Below are 25,206 nucleotides of genomic sequence, written 5' to 3' on the forward strand. Positions count from 1 at the left end.
GAGTAAAGACATTGCGGTTATGTAGGAAAATGTCCTTGTTTATGGGAAATATAGATACATTCTGAGATATTTCAGGGTAAAGTGTCAGGACGTTTGCTATGTGCTACGCATAGTTCACATAGGTGAGAGAGGTGGGACGGGGCAGCAAATGTGGCAAAAATGCTAACTAAAGGTAAATTAATTTTACAACTTCTCAGTAGGTTTGAAATTTTTCAAAAAAAAAAAAAAGCTGGAGAAAAAGTAAAAATAGGAACAATTTGAAGTTGAGGTACAATTTTAATTTGAAGTTACTTCTTAAATGTCTTATTTTCCAAGTGTAGCAGCAGAACATTAGACTTAATGCTATTGATGAAATCTTAACTATTTATATGAAGAGCTGATTTATGCCTTCAATTAGCAGCCCATTGCTGATGTCAGATGGATCCTGGTTGAAACCAGAGAATACCAAAAGATGTTTACTTGTGTTTTATAGACTATGCAAAGGCATTCAACTGTGTGGATCATAACAAATTATGGATAAAATTGTGAAGAATGGGAATTCCAGAATGCTTAACTGGGCTCATGCAAAACCTGTACATATACCAAGAGGCCATCTTTTGAACAGAACAAGGGGATACTGTGTGGTTTACAGTCAAGAAAGGTGTGCATCAGGATTGCATCCTTTTACCATACTTATTCAGTCTGTACGCTGAGCAAATAATCTGAGAAGCTGAACTATATAAAGAAGAATGTGGCATCAGGATTGGTGGAAGACTCATTAACAACCTGCAATATGCAGATGACACAACCTTGTTTGCCAAAAGTGAAGAGCCCTTGAAACACATACTGATGAAGATCAAAGACTACAGTCCTCGGTATGGATTATACCTCAACCTAAAACAAAAATCCTCACAACTGGACCAATAAGCAACATCATGATAAATGGAGAAAAGATTGAAGTTGTCAAGGATTCCATTTTAGTTGGATCCATAATCAACGCCCATGGAAGCAGCAGTCATGAAATCAAATGACGTATTGCATTGGGCGAACCTGCTGCAAAAGACCTCTTTAAAGTGTTGAAAAACAAAGATGTCACTTTGAGGGCTAAGGGGCACCTCACCCAAGCCATGGTATTTTCAGTTGCCTCATATGCATGGGAAAGCTGCACAATGAATAAGGAAGACCAAAGAAGAATTAATACCTTTGGATTATGGTGTTGGCAAAGAATATTGAATGTACCATGGACTGCCAGAACAAACAAGTCTGTTTTGGAAGAAATACAGCCAGAGTCCTCCTTGGAAGTGAAGGTGTTAAGACTTCATCATCTCATTTACTTTGGACGTGTTATCAGGAGGGACCAGTCACTTGAGAAGAACATCATGCTTAGTTAAGTAGAAGGTCATGGAAAAAAGAAAGACCCTCGACGAGATGGATTGACACAGTAGCAGCAACAGTGGGCTCAAGCATAAGAATTGTGAGGATGACTCAGGACTTGGCAGTGTTTCGTTCTGTTGTATGTAGGGTCGCTATATGTGAATTGGAACCAACTCAATGGCATCTAACAACTGCAGGAGTGTAACCATAAAAAATATGGTCCTTGCCCTTTAAGGAATTTATAATCCGTTTGTAACTTAAGAAAACATCCACACCATGAAGTTCCTTCCTGCCCATCTGCCCATCTGAGGATTTTGAGTGCCTAGTATATTGGACCCCTGGCAACCCAACGGTTAAGCACTCGGCTGCTAACCAAAGGTTGGCAGTTCAAATCCACCAGCCACTCCTTGGAAACCCTGCGGGGAAATTCTACTCTGTCCTGTAAGGTTGCTGTGAGTAGGAATCGACTCAACAGGAACGAGTTTGGTTGTTTTTTTTTGTTGTTTCCTATGTGGAAATAAATGTTTTAGATAAAATGGGAAATGTAGATGAGTGAGAAGTAGATCTTGCTCTCAAGACATTTACTTCCTAATATAGCCCATTACTATCCAGTCAACTCTGACTCAGTGACTACAATAGTCTTCCAGCCTATACTGCTACCACCCCAATTGCTCTATTGGTGCCACACTTGCTCCCCCAGTTAATTGATCAACTAAGTGGGGGAGATATTTAGGGGTAAAGTGTCAGGAAGTTTGCTACGTGGTACACATAGTTCACATAGTTGAGAGAGATGGGAGAGGGGTAGAAAGTCTGGCAAAAATGCTAACTAATGGTGAATTAGTTTTATGACTTCTCATTAGGTTTGAAATTTTTCCAAAAAAAAAAAAAAAAAAGTTGGAGAAAAAGTAAAAATAGGAACAATTTGAAGTTGAGTTACAATTTTAATTTGAAGTTACTTCTTGCATGTCTTCTTTTCCAAATGTAGCAGCAGAACATTAAACTTAATGCTATTGATGAAATCTTAACTATTTGTATGAAGAGCTGATTTGAGAATATGAATTGAGAGGTAGGGAGATAAATGGAGTTTGTAGCTTACTCAAAACCATAGTAGAAGACCAGAGGGAAGGTCCAAGAACTCGTGTTGCTGAGGTTCTCAGTGTTACATCTCCTGCAACCTTGTTACCTAACTTTTCCTTTGATTGCATAAGAGCTAAGTATGTACTTAGATAATCGTTAATAAAGAAAAATGTGAAAAGTATCACAGTGTAAGTATTATGGGCATTTAGAGGAAATGAAAGTAAATTTTGACTAGAGTCATTAGAGAGAGAGGCACTTAAATTATGACATACCAACTGTGAATGATCTAGATTTCTGGTAAGTGAATTGATGATTTTTTAGTAAGGGTAAGAGTAGGAAAAATTCTGCCATTACACTGCTTCTACTACTACAAAATGATATGTTATATTCTAAGGAGATTACAGGAGATCAGAAGGGAAGGAAACCAATGAAACCTGGAGTAATCAGAGAAGCTTTTAAAGAGAAGTTGGAACTTGAACTGGGTCTCAAATAATAGGCAGAAGGGAGATGATTAGCGAAAACAATATGCAATTAGTGCCAAGGTCAGCTAATGTAAGAGTTGAATTCCTAGGTATCAAAAACTTCCGTTTTTTTATTTAAATATTTTTAATATTAAAGTTTTAAACAAGATTTATTTCAAGAGTCGTATTTATTTAAATTATTTTTATTTACATTTTATTTGTTTTGTAAGTATCATCACTAAACATTTATCACACAACTATTATGTTTTTTTTATTATTATTATGTTTGAGGATCTTTGCTGGGCACCAGGTTACAAAGAGGTTTATAACATGGGATCCAGTCCTCAATAAGGCATTTATTTTAATGGCAAATAGCATTTCCCAAATAGCATATGTTAAGTGCTAAATAGATGTCTCCAGCAATAATAATTGAAAGAGTTCAGAGCAGGGAGAAGTCTCTTCGACTGAACTAATTAAAGGTGTGGTTAATTTTATGTAGATATAGATGTGGATATTTGTGTATACATATTTGCACTGCATGTATATTCATATACATGTATCTATATATACAACCAAAAACCAAACCAAACCCAGTGCCGTCAAGTTGATTCCAACTCATAGTGACCCTATAGGATAGAGTAGAACTACCCCATAGAGTTTCCAAGGAGCACCTGGTAGATTGGAACTACCGACCCTTTGGTTAGCAGCCATAGCACTTAACCACTACGCCACCAGGGTTTCGTATATATATATATATATATATATAGAAATGTAGCACACAGGGAGAACAGTGAACAGTTAAGGAAACTTCTTAGACATATCCAGACACCTCGTGGAACTGAGTTACCAGGCTTGAAGGCTAAGGACCATAGTCTCGGGAGACATCTTAGGTCAATAGGTGGAACATAGTTCATAAAGATAATGTTCTACATCCTAATTATGAGGAACATTTGAGGTCTTAAAAGCTTGCAAGAGGCCATGTAAGATACAACATTTGGTCTTTTCCCATCTAGAGTAAAGGAGAGTGAAGAAAAACCAAAGACTCAAGGAAGCAATTAGTCCAGAGGACTAATGGCCCACACGAAAAAACCATAGCCTCCTCTAGCTTGACCAGAAGAATTAGATGGTGCTCGGCTACCACTACCCACCGCTCTGAACAGGGACACAATGGAAAGTCCCAGTGAGAATGGGAGAAAAATGTAGAACAAAATTCAAATTCATGAAGAAGACCAGACTTAGCTAGACTGATAGAGACTAGAGGAATCCCAGAGTCTCTTTTCCTAAGATTCCCTTCTAACTTGGAAATGAACCCACTCTTTTCCACCCAATTAATGGTTTGTCCTATATAATAACAATAACAGCCTTGAGGAATGTGCTTCTTAAAGCAATCAACTATATGAGATCAAAAGAACAGCATTTACCCAAAAACATAGATGAAAAGGTAGGGCAAGGCAGGAGACCTGCATGAATGAAAACAGGGAACCCAGGGTAGAAATGTGGAGAGTGCTGACATATTGCAGGGATTGCAACCAATGTCACAGAACAATTTGGGTATAAATTATTGAACGGGAAAATAATTTTCCGTGTGAACTTTCACCTAAAGCACAATAATATGTTCCAAAAAGAAATTTATCTAAAGGAATGCAGTTTTGCCTTTGTTTCCCGAGAAGATAACTCAAAACCTTTGCGATTTTCTGAGTTATTGAGGTACCTTTGTTATCTAAATTATACCTGGAGGTTTGTGCTGATGAGTGGAGGGGGCCAACTTAAAAAGACCACCTGATATCAACTAACAACACGAAGCATAATTTAACCTATCATGCATATGCAATGAGTCCTCAATCATTGAAGCATAATGAAGCGAACAAAAGTGTGAATACTGGGTCTCTGAGAGCTTCCTGACTGCAAAGGGAGGGCCTTGCCCATATGCCCCTTCTTTATGGTGATACTGGAAACCCTGGTGGCGTAGTGGTTAAGTGCTATGACTGCTAACCAAAAGGTTGGCAGTTCAAATCTGCCAGGTGCTCCTTGGAAACTCTATGGGGCAGTTCTACTCTGTCCTATAGGGTCACTATGAGTTGGAATTGACTTGACAGCAACAGGTTTGGTTTGGTTTATGATGATACTGATTTATACCCTTTTGCTATAATAATATGTCTATAATAATAACTATAGCACTTTCTGTGAGTTTTGTAAGCTTCAGGAAATTATTGAATGACACCTGGCAACATTTATTTTTTATTAAATTTTAATGTGCTTTAAGTGAAAGTTTACAAATCAAGTCAGTCTCTCATACAAAACCTTATATACACCTTGCTATATACTCCTAGTTGCTCTCCCCCTGATGAGAGAGCACACTCCTTCTCTCCACCCTGTGTTTCCGTGTCCATTCAGCTAGCTTCTGTCCCCCTCAGCCTTCATGTCTCCACTCCAGACAGGAGCTGTGCGGATAGACTCATGTGCCTACTTGATTCAAGAAGCCCACTCCTCACCAGCATCATTTTCTGTCTTGTAGTCCAGTCCAGTCCCTGTCTGAAGAGTTGTCTTCGAGAATAGTTCCTGTCTTGGGCTAACAGAAGGTCTGGGGACCGTGACCTCCAGGGTCCCTCTGGTCTCAGACCATTAAGTCTGGTCTTTTTACTAGAATTTGGGGTCTGCATCCCACTGCTGTCTTGCTCCTTCAGGGATTCTCTGTTGTGCTCCCTGTCATGGCAGTCAGCAGTTGTAGCTAGGCACCATCTAGATCTGGTATCAGGCTGATGTAGTCTTTGATTTACGTGGCCCATTCCAACTCTTGGACTCATACTTACCTTTTGTCTTTGGTGTTCTTCATTCTCCTTTGCTCCAGGTGGGTTGAGACGAATTGTTGGATCTTAGGTGGCCGCTTGCTAGCATTTAAGACCCCAGAGGCCACTCTCCAAAATAGGATGTAGAACGTTTTCATTATAGTTTTTTATGCCAGTTGACCTAGATGTCCTCTGAAACCATGGTCCCTAAACCCCTACCCCTGTTACTCTGGACTTCAAGGTATTCAGTTTATTCAGGAAACTTCTTTGCTTTTGGTATAGTCCAGTTGTGCTGGTCTCTCCTGTATTGTATGTTGTCCATCCCTTCACCTAAATTAGTGCTTGTCTACTATCTAATTTGTGAGTCCCCCCCCTTCTCTCCCTCCACCCTTTTGTAATGATCAAAGAATATTTTCTTCTCTGTATAGATTATTTCAAGAGTTCTTTTAATAGTGGTCTCCTACAATATTTGTCCTTTTGCAGCTGACTAATTTCACTCAGCATAATGCCTTCCAGGTTCCTCCATATTACAAAATGTTTCGTGGACTCATTATTGTTCTTTATCGATACATAGTATTCCATTGTGTGAATGTACCATAATTTATTTATCCATTCATCTGTTGATGGGCACCTTGGTTGCTTCCATCTTTTTGCTGTTGTAAACAGTGCTACAGTGAACATGAGTGTACATATATCTGTTTGTGTAAAGGCTCTTACTTTTCTAGATTATATTCCAAGGAGTGGGGTTGCTGGGTTGTATGGTAATTCTATTTCTAGCTTCTTAAGGATGCACCAAATCGATTCCCAAAGTGGTTGTACCATTTTTGACATTCCCACCAGCAGTATATAAGTGTCCCAGTCTCTCCATAACGGCCCAAGCATTTATTATTCTGTATTTTTTGCGCTAATGCCAGCCTTGTTGGAGTGAGATGGAATCTCATTGTAGTTTTGACTTGCAATTCTCTAATGGCTAGTGAACCTGAGCATTTCCTCATGTATTGTTAGCTACCTGAATGTCTTCTTTAGTGAAGTGCCTGTTTTTTAATTGGGTTATTTGTCTTTTTGTTGTTGAGTTTTTGCAGTAACATATATATTTTAGAGATCAGCTGCTGATTGGAGATGTCATAGTTAAAAACCTCTTCCCAATCTGTAGGTAATCTTTTATTCTTTTGGTCAAGTCTTTGGATGAGCATAGGTGTTTGACTTTTAGGAGCTTCCAGTTGTCTAATTTCTCTTTTGCTGTTTTTGCAGTTCTAGTAATGTTTTGTATACCGTTTATGCCATGTATTAGGGCTCCTAATGTTGTTCCTATTTTTTCTTCCATCAACTTTATCATTTTTAGATTTTATATTTAGGTCTTTGATCCATTTTGAGTTCATTTTTGTGCATGGTGTGAGGTATGGGTCTTGTTTCATTTTTTTGCAGATGGATATCCAGTTATACCAGCATCATTTGTTAAAGAAACTGTCTTTTCCCCTTTTAACAGACTTTGTCAAATATCAGTTGCTCATATATGGATGGATTTATGTCTGGATTCTGAATTCTGTTCGATTGGTCTATGTATCTGTTGTTGTACCAGTATCAGGCTGTTTTGACTACCGTGGCTGTATAAATATGTTCTAAAATCAGGTAGTGTGAGGTCTCCCACTTTGTTCTTCTTTTTCAGTAATGGTTTACTTATCTGGGGCTTCTTTCCCTTCTATATGAAGTTGGTGATCTGTTTCTCCATCTCATTAAAAAATGTTACTGATATTTGGATAGGGATTGAGTTGTATCTATAGATAGCTCTGGGCTGAATAGACATTTTTACAATATTGAGTCTTCCTATCCATGAACAAGGTATGTTTTTCCACTTATGTACTTCTCTTTTGGTTTCTTGCAATAGTGACTTGTAGTTTTCTTTGTATAGGTCTTTTACACCTTTGGGTATTCCTAAGTACTTTATCTCCTTAGGGGCTACTGTAAATGGTGTTGATTTGGTGATTTCCTCTTCTTTGCTCTGTTTGTTGATGTAGAGGAATCCAACTGATTTATGTATGTTTATCTTGTATCCTGATACTCTGCTAAACTCTTCTATTAGTTTCAGTAGTTTTCTTAAGGATTCTTTAGGTTTTTCTGTGTGTAAGATCACATCATCTGCAAACAGAGATACTTTTACTTCTTCTTTTCCAATTTGGTTGCCCATTATTTCTTTATCTAGCCTTATAGCTCTGGCTAGGGCCTCCAGCACAATGTTGAATAAGAATGGTAATAAAGGTCACCCTTGTCTGGTTCCTGTTCTCGGTGGGAATGGTTTCAGTCTGTCTCATTTTAGGATGATATTGGCTGTTGGCCTTGTATAAATGCCATTTATAATATTTAGGAATTTTCCTTGTATTCCTATTGGCAACATTTATTTAATACTTCCAGTATGCCAGTACTGAGCTATATGACTTCACATATGTTATTTCATTTACTACAACTCACCCCCCTCCCCCATAACCTGGTCCAGTAGGTATTATCATTTCCTACTTACAGATAAGATATTATCAATTCATACAGCACTGTTTGAGAAGCCCTGGTTGGCACACTGGTTCAAGTACTTGACTGCTAATTGAAAGATCAGTGATTGGAGCCCACCAGCTGCCCTCTAGGAGAAAGATGTGGCAGTCTGCTTCCATAAAGATTCACAGTCTTAGAAACCTATGGGGCAGTTCTACCCTGTCCTATAGAGTCACTATGAGTCAGAATCAACTCAACAGCAGTAGGTTTGCTCTGTTTTTTTTTTTTTTAGGACACTCTTTAAGTGAGAATCCTATATCATCTGCCTTAGAATACCTTTGAATTCCTATTAAAAATCTGGTTCCTGGGATTTACACTATATCACTGAACAAGAATCTCTGTGAGTGAGGCCTGGGAATCCACATTTTAACAAGCATACCGAGTGATTCTATGCATCTTCAAATTTGAGAACAACCATCAGAGAAGTTAAATGACTTGCTCAATGTCAGAGTAGCAGAGATAACATTTGAACCTGTTGGTCTGACTTGAAATCCCATGATCTTTCCACTCACCCCGCATGTAAACCAAAAAAAAACAAACCCAGTGCCATCGGGTCGATTCCCACTCATAGTGACCCTATAGGACAGAGTAGAACTGCCCCATAGAGTTTCCAAGGAGTGCCTGGCAGATTCAAACTGCTGACCCCTTTGGTTAGCAGCCGTATCACTTAACCACTATGCCACCAGGGTTTCCACCCCACATAAAATAAGTCCTGTTATTTCAAGGAAGGAACTGTTAAGCAAGATGTGAGAACAAATGCCATGAAGGACTCATGTTTTACATTTGACAAATATTTGAAAATGTCAAAATACTTTCACCTGACTTCCCCATTTAACAAAGAACAAAATGGTGTGATTGAACAGTCTTTATGTTCAAAATTATTCCAAGTATCGTTCTCTTGGCAAGTGATTAAACAACTGAAGCTATCCACTATCAAACACATTCACAGAGTGTACCTCATGTCTACACTTAATACCGCTGAGGCCCAGGGCAATTTACCTCTGTTTTCTTTATTTCTCCAATAACCTGCTTCTCGTTCACTCTTTTGACTTTTCTCCTGTTATCTAATTTAGCAATCTTGCTTCAGTTCAATTCAGCAAGCATTTACTGAGAGCCTATGTTTTTCACATTGTCCTAGTTCCTGTGGAAGATACAATGGTCTGTCTCCATGGAGAATCTTCTCCAAGGCCCATGTTGGTGTAACCTTATATCTACATTGCACAGTTTTTTGGAATGAGGTCGATACAAATTACCCTTTCGCTTTAAAATTATCAGAATTGACAGTTGATAGCTCAGCTTTTTCTCAATTAGGAGGTTAGTGAAAATGTCACAAAATATGCTCGGCAGGGAAATTCAAGTTTCCAATATAAACTGTAACTGATGCTGAAGATGGTATAATACAAATCCCTTTTCATGACAAACACATTCCCCAGGGGTGGACCCACAAGCTGATTCATTTGTCTTTCCAGTGTTTTAAGGCAAGCACCGTTTTTAGGAATTTGAAATTGCCTACCATAGGGAAATTGTATTTTTAAAGTAGAGCTCATCACAGTACCTCCCTTATAGAGTTATTATTGTCATTATTGTTAGGGGCTGTCGAATTGGTTCCAACTCATAGCAACCCTATAGGACAAAGTAGAACCACCTTATAGAGTTTCCAAGGAGCAGCTGGTGGATTTGAACTGCTTACCTTTTGGTTAGTAGCTAAGCTGTTAACCACTATGCCACCAGAGCTATTAGGATGATTAAATGAGATTTCATTTCAAATTCTCAGAACAGTTTCTAGCTCAAAGTAAGAGCTCAGTTAAGTGTGAGCTACTTTAAAACTGAGGGCTGTGCTTATAGGAAGCATTTTGAAAATGCAGGAATGAGCTGATAACAACATTTAATAAACATTTCAACACACATTTATGAGAATGTGCATGTGGGGGAGAATAAAAATAAAAATAACTGGTTTTAGCTTACTTATCAAGTTGCTAATTTTCTAGATTCATTCAAATATGTACATACAATCACTATTTCATAAAGCATTATTTTTAATGATCATAAATGAGGGATCCAGCTCTGGGACATGTCCAAATAATAATGATGATGATGATAATAATTACTAAAACAAAAATATATTTTTATATTGCTTTGCTATTTAAAATGCTTTCATAAACATTTCCTCAGTTAATCCTCACAAAAATAAATATTCTCATCCCAGGATTAGAGAGGACAAAACTAACAGTTCAGAACTGATGATTTGCCCATGGTCCCAGGTGTTTAAGGGAGAAAGCTAGAATATAAACCCAGGTTTCATAATTTTATATTTTGTGCTGTTTCTCTTATATTCCAAGGTCAAAATTGAATACGTGACATGAGAGAGGTTTGAACTTTCCTGTGGCTTTTAAGGGACAGCTCTAAGAAGAAATGGAGTCATTACCCTTGTCCAATCTTCAGAGTAATGTTTGTTTGTTTCAATCTGACGAAGGATGCTTATACATAGAAACGATCTCAGTTCTCTGGGCTTTTTACATCACCCGACGTAGCATATTACACTGCCTGTGAACAAACCACCATAAAACTCCTAACTCATATTCAAGGATGATTGATGATTATGCAATAGCATTATGAAAATAATAAGTTAATTTCATTAATTAGTCAATATCTCAACTCAGTTCTACAAATTGGAAAATGAGTTTGGAAATGTTGGTCAAAAATAAATTATGCCAATACAGTTGTATTGTTTTGAACCTAGTTAAAAGAATTAAACACGTAAATCATTGTTTTCTAATTAAGCATCCTCCTAGGATACCCTTAGAGAAAACACTGAGATGAGGGAAATATTCTCTACTTCGCTTTCAAGCCAATAGTATTTAAACTGTGCTGTCTTTCAGATAGAGAGAGAAAGCTATAAAAATAGGGAGGGAGGGTGACAGAATTTTTAGAAATGTAAAATCTATAAGCCATGCCTGGATGATGAGGATCTTGGAAAATATTAAACTAATAGTGCTATTGATTTTATTTTAAATAGTAGAAAACGTCTGTGAAAATATTACAGGAATGAATGACAATATTTCTCTTCACCTGTCTTCAGCATTCCTAAAAGAATAAAAACTGTCTCTCTTTACAATAAAACTAAGAAATAGGTACAAATCTAACAACTATGAAAGACATTTGCCAAGCAATGGACATAGCAGCTAAAAAATGATATAGGATTCAAATGTAAGCCCAAATCCATGTGGTCCAGCCTTGGAGTAGTATCTCAGTCTATCAGTCACAAACAATTAAAACTTAATTCAGTCTTAAACTTCTTTTTCTCAGAAAAGTCTGACTCCTCCATTTGTACTCTGGATTTCCCTAGTCTCCTCTAGCCTCTTAGAAGACTTCAGTCTTTCAGTTAGCTCCTTTTTCGCCTGCATCATTAACGCACCCCCTCTCTAATAGGATCAATCCAGACAGCATAGGAACACGTTTGTGTCACCATCTTTATCCCACACATCCCCTCCCACTATGCCTCATTTTCTGACTCTATTCCCTGCAAACATTCTTGAAAGAGTTGTCTGTACTTACTGTCCTTACTCTTTTTTTATTTTAACCTCTAGTCACTTTTCTGATGATTCCAGTGATATTATTCTTATCAAGGTCACCAACAACTTACATCTTGGAAAATTCAATGTCCAATGTCTATTTTTCTGATATAATCTTACTGGCCTTTCACCAACATTGGATATAGTTCTCCATTCTCCTTAAAACATTTTCCTCGAGCTGTACTTGCAGACTTCAGTCTTCTTGGCAGGCTCCTCTTCATTTATGGGGTTGTTAAATATCGAAGTTTCCCAGACATCTTACTCTGTCTGCTTCTCTTTATGTACTTTTTTCTCCTTAGGTGATCACGTCTAGGCCTATGGCTTGAAATACATTCATTGCTGATGACCCCCAAGTATATATGTAACCTTGACCTGTCATATCCCCTGAACTTCAGATAGCTATATCCAGCTCCCTATTGGATGTTCTAATTTGCATACCTAATAGAGATCTCAAACTTAAAATACCCATGCCATAATTATTGGTTTATGCCTCCCCAAACTGCTCTTCTCCTAATGTTCTTTTAGAAAATCGCATTATTAATTTTTTCTGTTGCTCAAGATGCAAAACTTAGGAATCATTGTTTGTCTTTTTCTGTCCTTCCATACCCAATCTATCAGTGTCTTGTTGGTTCTACCTCCAAAATATACCTTAACTTGTTCAATTCGCTCCGACTCCACAGTCCTAAACTTAGTCCAAGCTACCATCATCTCTTGACTAAGTTCATGAAGTATCTTCAGTGATATCCATACTACACTCTTGTTTATCCTATAATCCATTCCTCTTGAGCAACCATGGTGATGCTTGAAAGACCAGTCATTGAAAACCCTATTGTCTTAGTCTGGGTTCTCTCGAGGGGCAAAAGCAGTGAAGTGTTTGTTGTTGCTGTTGTTAGGTGCCATCAAGTCAATTCTGATTCATAGCAACCCCATGCACAACAGAAAGAAACACCTCCAGGTCCCGAGCCATCCTTACAATCGTTGTTATGCTTGAGCTCATTCTTGGCAGCTACTGTGTCAATCCACCTCGTTGAGGGTCTCCCTCTTTTCCGCTGACCCTGTACTCTGCCAAGCATGATGTCCTTCTCCAGGCACTGATCCCTCCTGACAACATGTCTAAAGTATGTAAGACGCAGTTTCACCATTCTTGCCTCTAAGGAGCATTCTGGTTGTACTTCTTCCGAGACAGATCTGTTCGTTCTTTTGGCAGTCCATGGTATATTCAATATATTCGCCAACACCACAATTCAAACATGTCAATTCTTCTTCAGTCTTCCTTATTCGTTGTCCAGCTTTCTTTACGTTGAGGTCTGATCCATACTGAAGGCTATCATCTTTGATCTTCATTAGTAAATGCTTCAAGTCCTCTTCACTTTCAGCAAGTAAGGTTGTGTCATCTGTATAACACAGGTGGTTAATGAGTCTTCCTCCAATCCTGATGCCCCGTTCTTCTTCATATAGTCCAGCTTCTCGGATTATTTGCTCAGCATGCAGATTGACTAGGTATGGTGAAAGAATAGAACACTGACGCATACCTTTTCTGACTTTAAACCAATCAGTATCCCCTTGTTCTGTCCAAACAACTGCCTCTCGATCTATGTAAAGGTTCCTCACGAGCACAATTAAGTGTTCTGGAATTCCCATTCTTCTCAACGTTATCCATAATTTGTTATGATCCACACAGTCGAATGCCTTTGCATAGTCAATAAAACAAGGTAAACATCCTTCTGTTGTTCTCTGCTTTCAGCCAGGATCCATCCATCTGACATCAGCAATGATATCCCTGGTTCCATGTCCTCTTCTGAACCTGGCCTGAATTTCTGGCAGTTCCCTGTCAATATACTACTGCAGCCATTTTTAAATGATCTTCAGCAAAATTTTGCTTGCATGTGATATTGATGATATTGTTGTATAATTTCCACATTCAGTTGGATCACCTTTCTGGGGAATAGACATAAATATGGATCTCTTCCAGGCAGTTGGTCAGGAAACTGTCTTCCATATTTCTTGGCTTAGATGAGTGAGCACCTCCAGCACTGCATCTGTTTGTTGAAATATCTCAGTTGATATTCCGTCAATTCCTGGAGCCTTGTTTTTCGCCAATGCCTTCAGAGCAGCTTGGACTTCTTCCTTCAGTACCATCGGTTCCTGATCATATGCCATCTGTTGAAATGGTTGAACATTGACTTATTCTTTTTGGTATAATGACTCTGTGTATTCCTTCCATCTTCTTTTGATGCTTCCTGCGTCGTTTAATATTTTCCCCATAGAATCCTTCACTATTGCGACTCGAGGCTTGAATTTTTTCTTCAGTTCTTTCAGCTTGAGAAACGCCGAAGTGTATATATACATATATACATAGAGAGATTTACTTCAAGGAAATGGCTCACGCATTTGTGGGGTCTGGCAAATCCTAAATCCTTGGGTCAGATGGAATGCTTAAGGCTTGTGCTAGCTCGCATGGTTGCAAGAGCTAACAAATCCAAAATCTGCAAGTCAGGCTTCAAGCTGAAGACTTCTGCAGGCCTACATTCCAAGAACTGGAGGTCAGGTGATTAGAAGAGTGCAGGGTCAAGAGAGAGAACGATCTTTGCTAGAACATCATTTATATACTGGAGGCAGGTCAAACCCCAGGGAAACTCCTCTTTCAACTGCTTGGCTTCTTAGATCACAAAAACAGATGGTGATTATTATACTATCTACCAAATCACTGAGAATCATAGCTTAGCCAAGTTGACACATTAACTATCAGGCCTATGGAGCACAGTTCTGCTCTGACACACACATGGGCTCACCATGAGTCAGATTTGACTTGGTGGCAACTGGCTCCTGGTGCTTGGGAAGGAGTGTGTTAATTCATCCCCTCATGTTGTTGTTAGATGCCACAAGTTGGTTCCAACCCATAATGAGCCTATGCACAACAGAACGAAATACTGCCTGGTCCTTCACCATCCTCGTGGTCTTTGTTATGCTTGAGCCCATTGTTGCAGCTACTGTGTCAGTCCATATTGTTGAGGGTCTTCCTGTTTTTCACTGACTTTGTACTTTACAAAGCATGATGTCGTTCTCGAGGGACTGATCCCTCCTGATAAGATGTTCAAAATATGTGAGATGAAGTCTCTCCATCCTTGCTTCTAAGGAACATTCCGGCTATACTTCTTCCAAGGCAGATTTGTTCCTTCTTTTGGCAGACCATGGTATATTCAATATCGTTTGCCAACACCGTAGTTCAAAGGTGTCAATTCTTCTTCGGTCTTTCTTTACCCCCTCATAGAGTCTTATTACTTCAAACATAAACAAGGGTAAAAATGTCCTAAATGTTACTAAATTTGTCCTAAAAGTCTTAAAGAGTCCCTTACTAGGAATGAAGATGACCTGAGTATGCACAGGCCTAGGGAGAAGCAGAAAACACACCCTTTGGAACTTAATTTCATACTATAAAAATGCCTGACATCTTTTCCTTTTCTGAGACAGCTTCTGATCCAACAGACATGACCTGGGGTGAGGCAGAGTACAAGAAAGAGGAAAAGCATCAGTCAGATTTTTTAAGTCCTCTTCTGATTTAGCTGAGCAGAGATAAACACTAAATTAAAAAGAGGACCTGTGAGTTTGCATAATCTTCTTAATTCCAAAGGTAGGAATTCTGAAAACTGAGGAAAGATATTTCCCCATAATAGAGGATGTTATTCTAAGCTCAACTCTGCCCCCAACTACTTTTTAGCAAATAGTAAGACCAGGAGGGAATACCTACATTCAGAAATAGATAATAACCTATACATACATATAAAAAAAAAAAAAAGTTGTGTATATTCACTTAGGGCAAAAGAAAGCAGTAATGAACAAAAAGACATGAGACATACCAAGACAGTAGATTAGTGATTGCTCAAACCTGGAGGGAGGGTCACGGAATAAGGTGATAATAGTTAAAGGTATGGGGTTTCTTTCTGAAATGATGAAAAAGTTCTAAAATTGACTGTGGTGAGGGTTGCATATATCTGTTAGTATACTAAAAACCACTGAATTGTATAATTTAAATAGGTGAATTATATCTCAATAAAGCTGTTTAAAAAATGCATTTTTTGTATGTTTTATCTCTGAGATTTCAGTTTGGAGATTAGACGGGATTGGCAAACGTTTTCTATAAAGGGCCATATAGTAAATGTTTTAGGCTTTGTGGGCCATATGGTCACTGTCAAAACTACTCAACTCTGCTGTTGTTGAGCAAGCAGCCATAGACAGTACACAAAAAAATGACCATGTCTGTGTTCCAATAAAACTTTATTTATAAAAACAGGCAATGGGCTGAATTTGGCCCAAAGACCATAGTTTGTCAACTAATGGCCTAGAAAACTCATCACTTCTAAATTATCTCAACTAGTGTCCTCTAGTGCAGTTACTAAAACTGCAGATATGGTATTAGGAAGAAATAATCACCCTCTAAAATTGAACTAAGGTCCCTGGGTGGTACAAACGGTTCAGTGCCCCACTACTGGTTGAAAGGTTGGTGGTTTGAACTCACCCAGAGGTGCCTCAGAAGAGAAGCCTAATGATCTGCTTTCAAAAGGTCACAGTCTTGAAAACCATACAGAGCAGTTCTACTCTGCACACATGGGGTCGTCATGAGTCAAAATCGACTCCTTGATAACAAACGACAATGACAAGATTAACTGTCCAATATGATAGCCATGAGCCACCCGTGGCTACTGAGCATGGTAACACGGCTAGTCAGAATTGAGAAATGCTTTAAGCATAATGTATACATTTGGATTTTGAAGATTTTTTATGAAATAAATAATTCAATAATTATGTAATGACATGTTGAAATGGCAATATATTTGATATATTGGTTCAAATATGACATTAAAAAAAATGATATAGCAGGCTGAATAATGGCCTCCAAAGATACCCTTATTCTAATTTCTGAAAGCTGTATGTTACCTTGTATGGCAAAAGGGACTTTGCAGATGTGATTAAGGTAATGCTCTTGAGATTCAGAGACAATCCTAGATTACCTGGATGGACCCAATGCGGTTACAAGCATTCTTGTAAGAGAGAAGCAGTAAAATTAGAGTTAGAAGATGTAAGAATGGAAGAAGAAGCCATAGAGGAGAGAAGATGCTACTTTGCTAACTTCGAAGATGGATGAAGGAGTCACACGTCAGAGAATGTAAGCTGCATTTACATATAGCTGGTAAAGACAGGGAAACAGATTCTCCCTTAGAGTCTCTGCAAAGAACTAAGTCCTGTGGACCCATTTTAAACTTCTGACCTCCAGAATTCTAAGATATTTGTGTTGTTTTAATCCACTAAATTTGTGGTAATGTGGTACAGCAACCATAGGAAACTAATGCAGATGATATGTTTACATACCTAGAAAGCCCAAGATACCATTTAAAAAAATCTTATAGAGATGAAAAAATTCACTAAGATGTCCACTTACAAATTAATGTGTGGAAATTAGTAGCTTTTTCTATATACTAACAATAGCCAGTTAGAAACTATAATGAAAGAATTGCTCTGACATACTAGATCCACAAAAAAGGACGCAGTTCCTGAGAATAAACGTAGACTGGCAAGTGTATACCTCAGTGGTTCTCAATATTGACTATATATTTAATCAATGTGGAGAATTAAAGATCCTAGTGCTCAGATTGCACCTCAGACCAATTAAATCTGCATTTCTTGGGGAGGATCCTTGTATCCATGTGTTATTAAAAGCTCCCTGGTGGTTCCAAGGTACAGCCAGAAAAGTACATAATAGGTTGGAATGAGAGAAGCTTGGAGTTAGAGAAACCAATTGAAAAACCAAACCCAAACTCCTTGCTGTTGAGTCAATTCCAACTCATGAAGACTTTATTAGAATACAGTAATCAAGTCCACACTTGAAATTGAGCGCTGGACTGAGATGCTGATCATAGCAATAAAAAGTGGTGGATTCAATAGGTACTTTTTAGTGAACACTGAAAAGACTTGGCAACAAATTGAATGTGAAAAATGAAGAAGAAGGCTAATTCAATGAATATTCAAAGGCTTTGAAACTGGCAGAATGTAGATGTCACTGACTAATTCAAAGAAGTATATAGCGGGATAGACATTCATGTTGGAAGAAGAGAAGATGTTGACATGTTGAAATTAAGTCATAGTGAGGAAAAAAACCCCAAAACCCAAACCCATGGCTGTCCAGTCAATTCCAACTCATAGTGACCCTGAAGGACAGAGTGGAACTGCCCCATAGGATTTCCAAGGAGTGCCTAGTGGATTTGAACTGCCAACCTCTTGGTTAACAACTGTAGCACTTAACCACTATGCTACCAGGTTGAGGAAAGCAAACGATATTTTTTAAGTAGTTTATAATAGGCATTTGAGATCCCAGGAAAATTGGCATAACTAAAGACAAAAATTTGGGCATCACCAGCTCCGAGATAGAAGAGCATGAAAGAGAGAGAAGGGGGAAAAAAAAAAAAAACTTCATAGGAAGGCCTGTAAGAAAAATGGGTACAGTGACCAAAAAAGAAAAATAAACTGGAGTGGTAGGAGGCATGCCACTATTATGTGCAATTGATACAACCAAGGGAATAGATAATTTTGGAAAAAGTGTTCTGCAGGTTCAAAAATAAAAAAGAGGAAATGAGTTAGAGAAAGGCTGTTGGATTTGCCACTAGCAAAGCTATAAACTAATTACCTGTAAAACCAAGTTAAATAACGTTAAATGTAGAAGAGAACCTCAAATGTATCTATTAACGGTGCAGAGCATATTTGGAAGTATTGATGATTTTAGCCAATCCAAACTAAGTTAAGAGAAATGAATATTCCTTCCTAATTGACCGATTAGATTCCATAATTATGTGCTGAGGACTAAACATAGTGCTAAGTACTACGGAGAGGACTGAATTTTGAAAGCATCATTCATGTTCGCATAAAGTATTTATAGTTTGGAGCCTGGTGTTTCAGTTACTTTGATAGATATTTTGGTGGCTTTGTAGGTCACTAGTCACTTTGAATAAATGTCAATGGGAAAGTGCTGGCATGTGCCAAAAGCCCAAATGTAATCAAGATTCTGTCATCTGTCACCTCCTAAAACTGCCTCAAAACATGCAATATTTATTTTCTTTGACATAACAACTTTTTGGCCATACTTTATAAATGCATTTTAAATCTTCCTGAAGATGTTTTTCTGTGGGTATGTCTAACATATCTACACTCTTAGCAGACAAAATTAGGGCTAGAGAGATTAGATGACTTGTCTAGAATAAAATAGCTTTTAGGAATAAGAAGAGCAGATTTCCGAACTTCTTATAGCTTGCCTCAGAATAGTTCTTCTATTTTGTAACATGTAAGGAGATACAAGGAAACCCTGGTGGTGTAGTGGTTAAATGCTATGGCTGCTAACCAAGAAGACGGCAGTTCAAATCTGCCAGGCGCTCCTTGGAAACTCTATGGGGCAGTTCTACTCTGCCCTATAGGGTCGCCTATGAGTCGGAATCGACTCGATGGCACTGGGTCTGGGTTAAGGAGATACATAATAATTGTGTTTGTTAGCCGCCATTGAGTTGGCCCCTGAATCATAGTGACTCCAGGCACAATGGAACAAAATGCTACCTGGTCCTGCACCATCCTCATAATCGGTTGCAGATTGAACCGTTGTGATCCATGGGGTTGTCATTGGCAGATTTTCAGAAATATATGACCAGTCCTTTCTTCCTAGTTCATTTTAGTCTGGCAGTCCCTCTGAAGCCTCTTCAGCATCATAGCAACATGGAAGCCTCCACTGCCAGACAGTCGGTGTCTGCGCGTGAGGTGCATTGGTTGGGAATCGAACTCAGATTTCCCACATGGAAGGCGAGAAACCTAGAGACCCCAGAATCTGTTATGGCTCAAACATGACAGAAATGTATTTTTCCCTCATAGCACAGACCAACTTGGGTATGCTTGCTCAATGGAAAATTCCCCTCTATGTGGTGACTCAGGGACACAGGCTTCTTCCAAATTGTGGTTTCTCCATTCTCCAGATCTGTGGCCATGTTATCTTAGGCATCCAGCTGATGGAAGGGGAAAGAAAGTGTGAAGGCAGCACACCCAGTTTTTAAAAGCCTTCTCCTGGAAAAAAAACTAGTGGTATAAATTACTTCTTGCCACATTCCTTTGGTGAGAATTACTCACATGGCTATACCATGCACAACAGGCCGTGTGGGAGAGTGGATTTTATGAATAGAGAACAGTTTCTCCCATGCTTTACAAATGAGATTTTTAAAGTCAATAATTTAATTTAGTTTAATAGTAATTCTGAGTTCACTCATCTAGAAGCAAGTTGCTGAGGGGGATCACTCACTGCGTGATCACTAAATCCTCTTTGATTATTGGGTTTCGATTTGCAAATATATTGCGACCTGAGTCTCTTAGTGGTACTGTCAGCCTACTGGCTAATTTATCGATATGCACAATTTCTTACTGTCTATTTGAACACAGTGTTTGAACATAGTGACGTAAGTTCTGCAGGCGTCACATCACTGCTGCAATTATTTGAAACGTTCTCACCTTTTCCCTGGCCTGTCAGTGTTTTATTATGTGAGCGAGATATTTTTGTTGAAGCTTTTTTATTTAAGCATTTTTATTAACAACAAAATACATCTTTCTCCAGATTTGTTTCGAAAAGCTGGGAGCCAATGTGAATTTTCTTACAGCTGGTAAAATGCAGATGTAAAGGATGAGTGGTTAGGCTGGTAGTTCGTAGCTTAGGTTGTTGAGCAAGCAATTGTATTTGTGCTGTCATTGGCCCAAGGTGCTTGGCTCTGCAGTCCTGTGTTGTGACATGCTAGATGCCAATTTTAATAAGGAAAGAGGGAGACAAGCAGTGCTGATATGCAAATATCTGAAGACTTCTAGTGGAGCTGAGCTGATTAAATTGCTTGTTATGCTGAAGACTCAAACAGAAGCAAGAAAGAAGCAAGAATTTGTTCCCCAAAGCAAGTCCGATAGTAGACTTAGACCCTCCAGGTAGAATACATACCTTGAGTACTTTCTGCAAGTAAGAGCCGAAACTGCTGGGGTTCTTTTTCCTGCATGTCAGCATCTGCTGAGTGAGGGTGGGTGCGTTCATGGTTGTGCCCCATGGGTCGAAATTTCATCATTTCTCTTTTTATTGCATCCATGCTGATATATTTAATTTAGCAGAATGGAATGAGATGAAAGGAAAATAAAAATTGTGGTAAAAATAATTTGGTATTTCATGAGGGCCTTTAGTTTTAGAGAATTGTGGTCTCTCAGGAACCCTGACCTTCACTGCTTCTCTCTCAGTCGGAGAGTGTGACTGTGAAGGCTGGAAAAGGAAATATTTTGTGCTCTTCCTTTGACCTATTAGATTCTTTGTCTATAAAAGGAAAACATAAATGTTAAAAAGGCTTATGAAGGAGTATTTGTTTATAATAGAGAATTAGGATGAGCTATATTGAAATCCCAGGAGCCCTAGTGTCACAGTGGTTAACACACTTGGTTGCTGACTGAAAGGTCAATGGTTCGAACCCACCAGCCTCTCCAGGGGAGAAAGATGTGGCAGTCTGCTTCCTTAAGGATTTACAGCCTTGGAAATCCTATAGGGCAGTTCTACTCTGTCCTGTAGGGTCTCTGTGAGTTGGAATCCGCTGGGTAGCAGTGGATATATTGAACTCTCAGTTTTAAGGTAGAATCTGATTCCAGCGAAACTATGATTTCTTTTGTTCCTTCAGAAGGTTTTCTTTTTTTTTTTCTCTTTAACCTTTTTGTGCCTGGTGGCGCATACAGCAACCACGAGCTTTTTCAGCCTCTGGGGTTTATTGGGAAGCTGCTGTACTACTGATGGTGTGTGCTGCCGCAAGGCAGGGGCCTTTATGACTGTTTGAAATTGAAGAAACAGTGTGTACTGAAACTTGCTATTTTTACAGAGTATTGTATGAGCTGTCTGAATTTTTTGTAGAAAAAACAGAAATTTTGAAAAATTTTATTTGTTACACATATGTACCAATAAACCTGGTGGGGACTCTTGGGTATAATTAGTGGTACTTCATCTGTACTACCAAACACTCAGGGTAGGCTTTTGGGAAGGGACAAGAAAAAAATCCATACTACCTACCAAAAATTCAAATACACTCAATGATTTAGCATGTCTCCGTTAATGAAAACACATGGTATCAGCAAAAAATTAAAAGCTCTGGAGAAACCCCCATAACTTGGCCCCCCCAACACCCTTTTTTACTCAGTACTGAAATCGCTCCTGAGGTTCACCCTTCAGCCAAAGATTAGACAGGCCCATAAAACAAACAATAATACGTGTAGCTTAACCATGTATGCAAGACTAAATGGGCATATCAGCCCAGGGGCAAGGACAATAAGGCAGGAGGGAACAGGAAAGCTGGATGACTGGAAACCTAGAGTTGAGAAGGGGAGAGTGTTGACATGTCGCAGGGTTGGCAACCAGTGTCACAATACGTATATTAATTGTTTAATGAGAAACTAATTTGCTCTCTAAAACTTTATCTAAAGCACACACACACACACAAAATCTACTCAAATATTAAAAAAAAAAAAAAAAGCACAAAATAATTGGGTCACCAAAGTGTTAACACTCTGCATCTGCACTCCATTGTGATTTAGAGTGCATGAAAATCATTAGTTGATTGTGTCTCAGCTCCAAATCCACCTTTCTTTGTTCTGCTTAGTCGTACTGGAGCTGGGCTCTATGGACATTCTCCTTTGCCAGCTGGAACACTGTCAGCCCTTGTCAATATAGAGCACTGGAGGAACGCTGAAGGACAAAGGGGCTTTTCTTTCTGATTCTGGTGCAGCCAGTGGGCAGCTTCCCAGTGAATCTCACCACCACCCCAGTGGGTAGCTTCCCAGAGACCTTTGCTGCCACCCCAGCAGGCATTTTCTACTTGCCAGCCTGTGGGATCTTAGCAAACTTCCCTATATAGTGAGCCACAGCCACACTCTCTCCAACAGATCTGAATCTCAGCTTTGGGGGATGGAGGACCTATCAAAGTTTATTTCTTCCTTCAGAACTCTCACAGCCCTAACTCTTTAGAACTCCTTAGGGTTCTCTTTATCCCACTCAATACTTAGTCTCCTTTTACTAGAAAATAGTTCTTTATACTAATATTTTTGTTATTGCAAAATACTAGTTTGGTTTTTGCCTCCTGGCTGGAACCTGACAGAGAGTATTCTAGACTTATCTTTTGTGACTAGGGCCATCTGAGCAGGGATTTTTAAGGAAAGCTTATAGATATTGCGAAAATCACAAATAGATGGTTCTAAAATATATCCTTGTCACCAAGATACCAGCACTATCCAGGTGTAATGTCAGAAACTCTTGATGCTAAAAATGGGTAGTATGTATTATAAACATAGGATATCAAAAATCTGTTATGAGGGGGTTAAAAAAATGTATACCGGGTAAAATGCCAGGAAAGCTTGTATTTCTATGCTTCCACTCCTGAACTTTTTTGGCAACTGCTTTTGACGCTCAGTTGCAGGAAGAAAGTGAGCTAGGAATTAAGAAAGAGGCTACAATGAATGTTCTTTGTTCATTCATTTCGAATTGGGCTTATTTATTCTATCATTTACTTCCACAAAACTGGTGGACATTCTTAAGAATCTGAAATACAGAGTGATTTCTGTCTTCACTGTTTTATCCTGATGACAACTGGGTGGCTCAGGTTACCTAACTTGTCTTCAGGATTGTGCATTATAACACAAAAATATTTTCAGTAAAGTTTCCGAAGTATATATTGCAGTGACTTGTGTAAATGACATCTCTTTACAGTATTGTAAATAAAATTAAATATGAAAGAATGAATTTATTAAGACATGTATAAGACATTAATGAAAAACTATAAAACTAAAATACTATATCAGATAAATGTTGTTGTGTAAAGAATTATCCCAAATCTTAGCAGCTTACATCCTTAATAATTATTTATTATCTAACAGAGTTTCTGAGGGTCAGGAATTTTGAAGAAGTGTAATTAGATGGTTCTGGCTTGGGGTGTCTTAAAAGGTTACAGTTAAGATATTGGCCAGGGTCACAGTTATATAAAGGTTTGACTGGGACTAAAGGGTCTGATTTCAAGATGGCTTACTTACCTGGCAAGTTAGTGTTGGTTGTTGGTAGGAGGCCATAATTCTTCACCACGTGGACCTCTTCATAGGGCTGCTGGAGTGTCCTTACAACATGGTGGCTGGCTTCTCCCAGAATGAGTAATCTAAGAAAGAACAAGGAAAAAGACAAGTCACATATTGTCACCTCTGCTGTATTCTATTGGTCACTCAGAACAACCCTGATTAATTGTGGGACAGGACTGCACAAGGGCATTAATACAAGGAGGTGAGGGTCATTGGACATCATTTTGGAGGCTTGTTACCACAAGTACTTAAAAAAGGAGTTGAACAAATTAAGAAAAGTACCATGTTTTTGGATAGGAGAACCCATATTAAAAATGTCAAATACCCCTGTACTAATATAAATGTTATGCTATTCCAAATTAATACAGATTCTTTGGTGAAGGTTTTTTGACAGATTTGGCTGTATTCATCTGGAAAAATGAATGTATTCAACATGTGAAGAAATTTTTGAATTGTTTGAAAAATGAGGATAATTAAGTGAGCATTTGCCCTATCAGCTGTTAAGTGTTCAAAAAATCATAGTAATTAAAACAGTGTAGTGGTGCCGGTTGGGGAATAATTTATTAACCTAATGAAAAATAAAAAAAAATACAGAGTTGTAATAAAGGGTCTGATTCCATTTTTGTTTGACTGACAGCTTTGAAGCCCCATCATTCTCTCTTTCCCTTCTATCCCACAACTTGGGAAGGTGATAAAAAAGCTCTGAGAGGTTTCCTCCTTCGGTGCCAGCAGAAATTTCAAACCATGCAAGACACTGTCTATCTATGGGAGCCCTCATCTCAGCCCCAACCCCTAACTGCTATAAAAACCTTAGAGGAAGCCAACTTTCCCCTATCTCTCAAGTCATTCTTGCACCAGCTTGGGAGCATACCCAGAAAGCCTCATTATATAAGTAACAAACCTTTTTTCATGCCCTCTTGGTATGTGTGTGGTATTATCAGTTTTGACTTCTGAACAAAATTTTGGGTGGAGAGTCCATCATGCCTCTGAAGTGACAATGATAGGAGTCCGGTTAAAGGACACATATTTGGAGAAGCAGTGTAACGTAGTAGTTAAGAGCTTGTCCTGGAGCCAGATGTCTGGGTTCAAATCTTGATTTGCCATTTACTAACTGTATGACTTTGGGCAATTTATTAACTTTTATAGGGGGTAGATTTTTGGTCTTTGTAATGGGAATAATCACAGTACTACCTCTCAGGTTATTTGAAAATAATTTAGCTTAGCTTTGTAAAGTGTTAATAAATGTATCTGGCATATAGTAAGCAT

At 38.6% G+C, this 25,206-nt stretch overlaps 1 pseudogene; it reads right to left on the bottom strand.

Moving 5' to 3' along the window:
* Positions 1-20,936, bottom strand: part of LOC126063151 (uncharacterized protein C12orf29 homolog) — a 40,190-nt pseudogene extending 19,254 nt beyond the window's left edge.
* Between the last annotated feature and the right edge of the window lie 4,270 nt (positions 20,937-25,206).

The sequence above is a fragment of the Elephas maximus genome, chromosome 19, assembly GCF_024166365.1.
Source record: "Elephas maximus indicus isolate mEleMax1 chromosome 19, mEleMax1 primary haplotype, whole genome shotgun sequence".
Lineage (NCBI taxonomy): Eukaryota > Metazoa > Chordata > Mammalia > Proboscidea > Elephantidae > Elephas > Elephas maximus.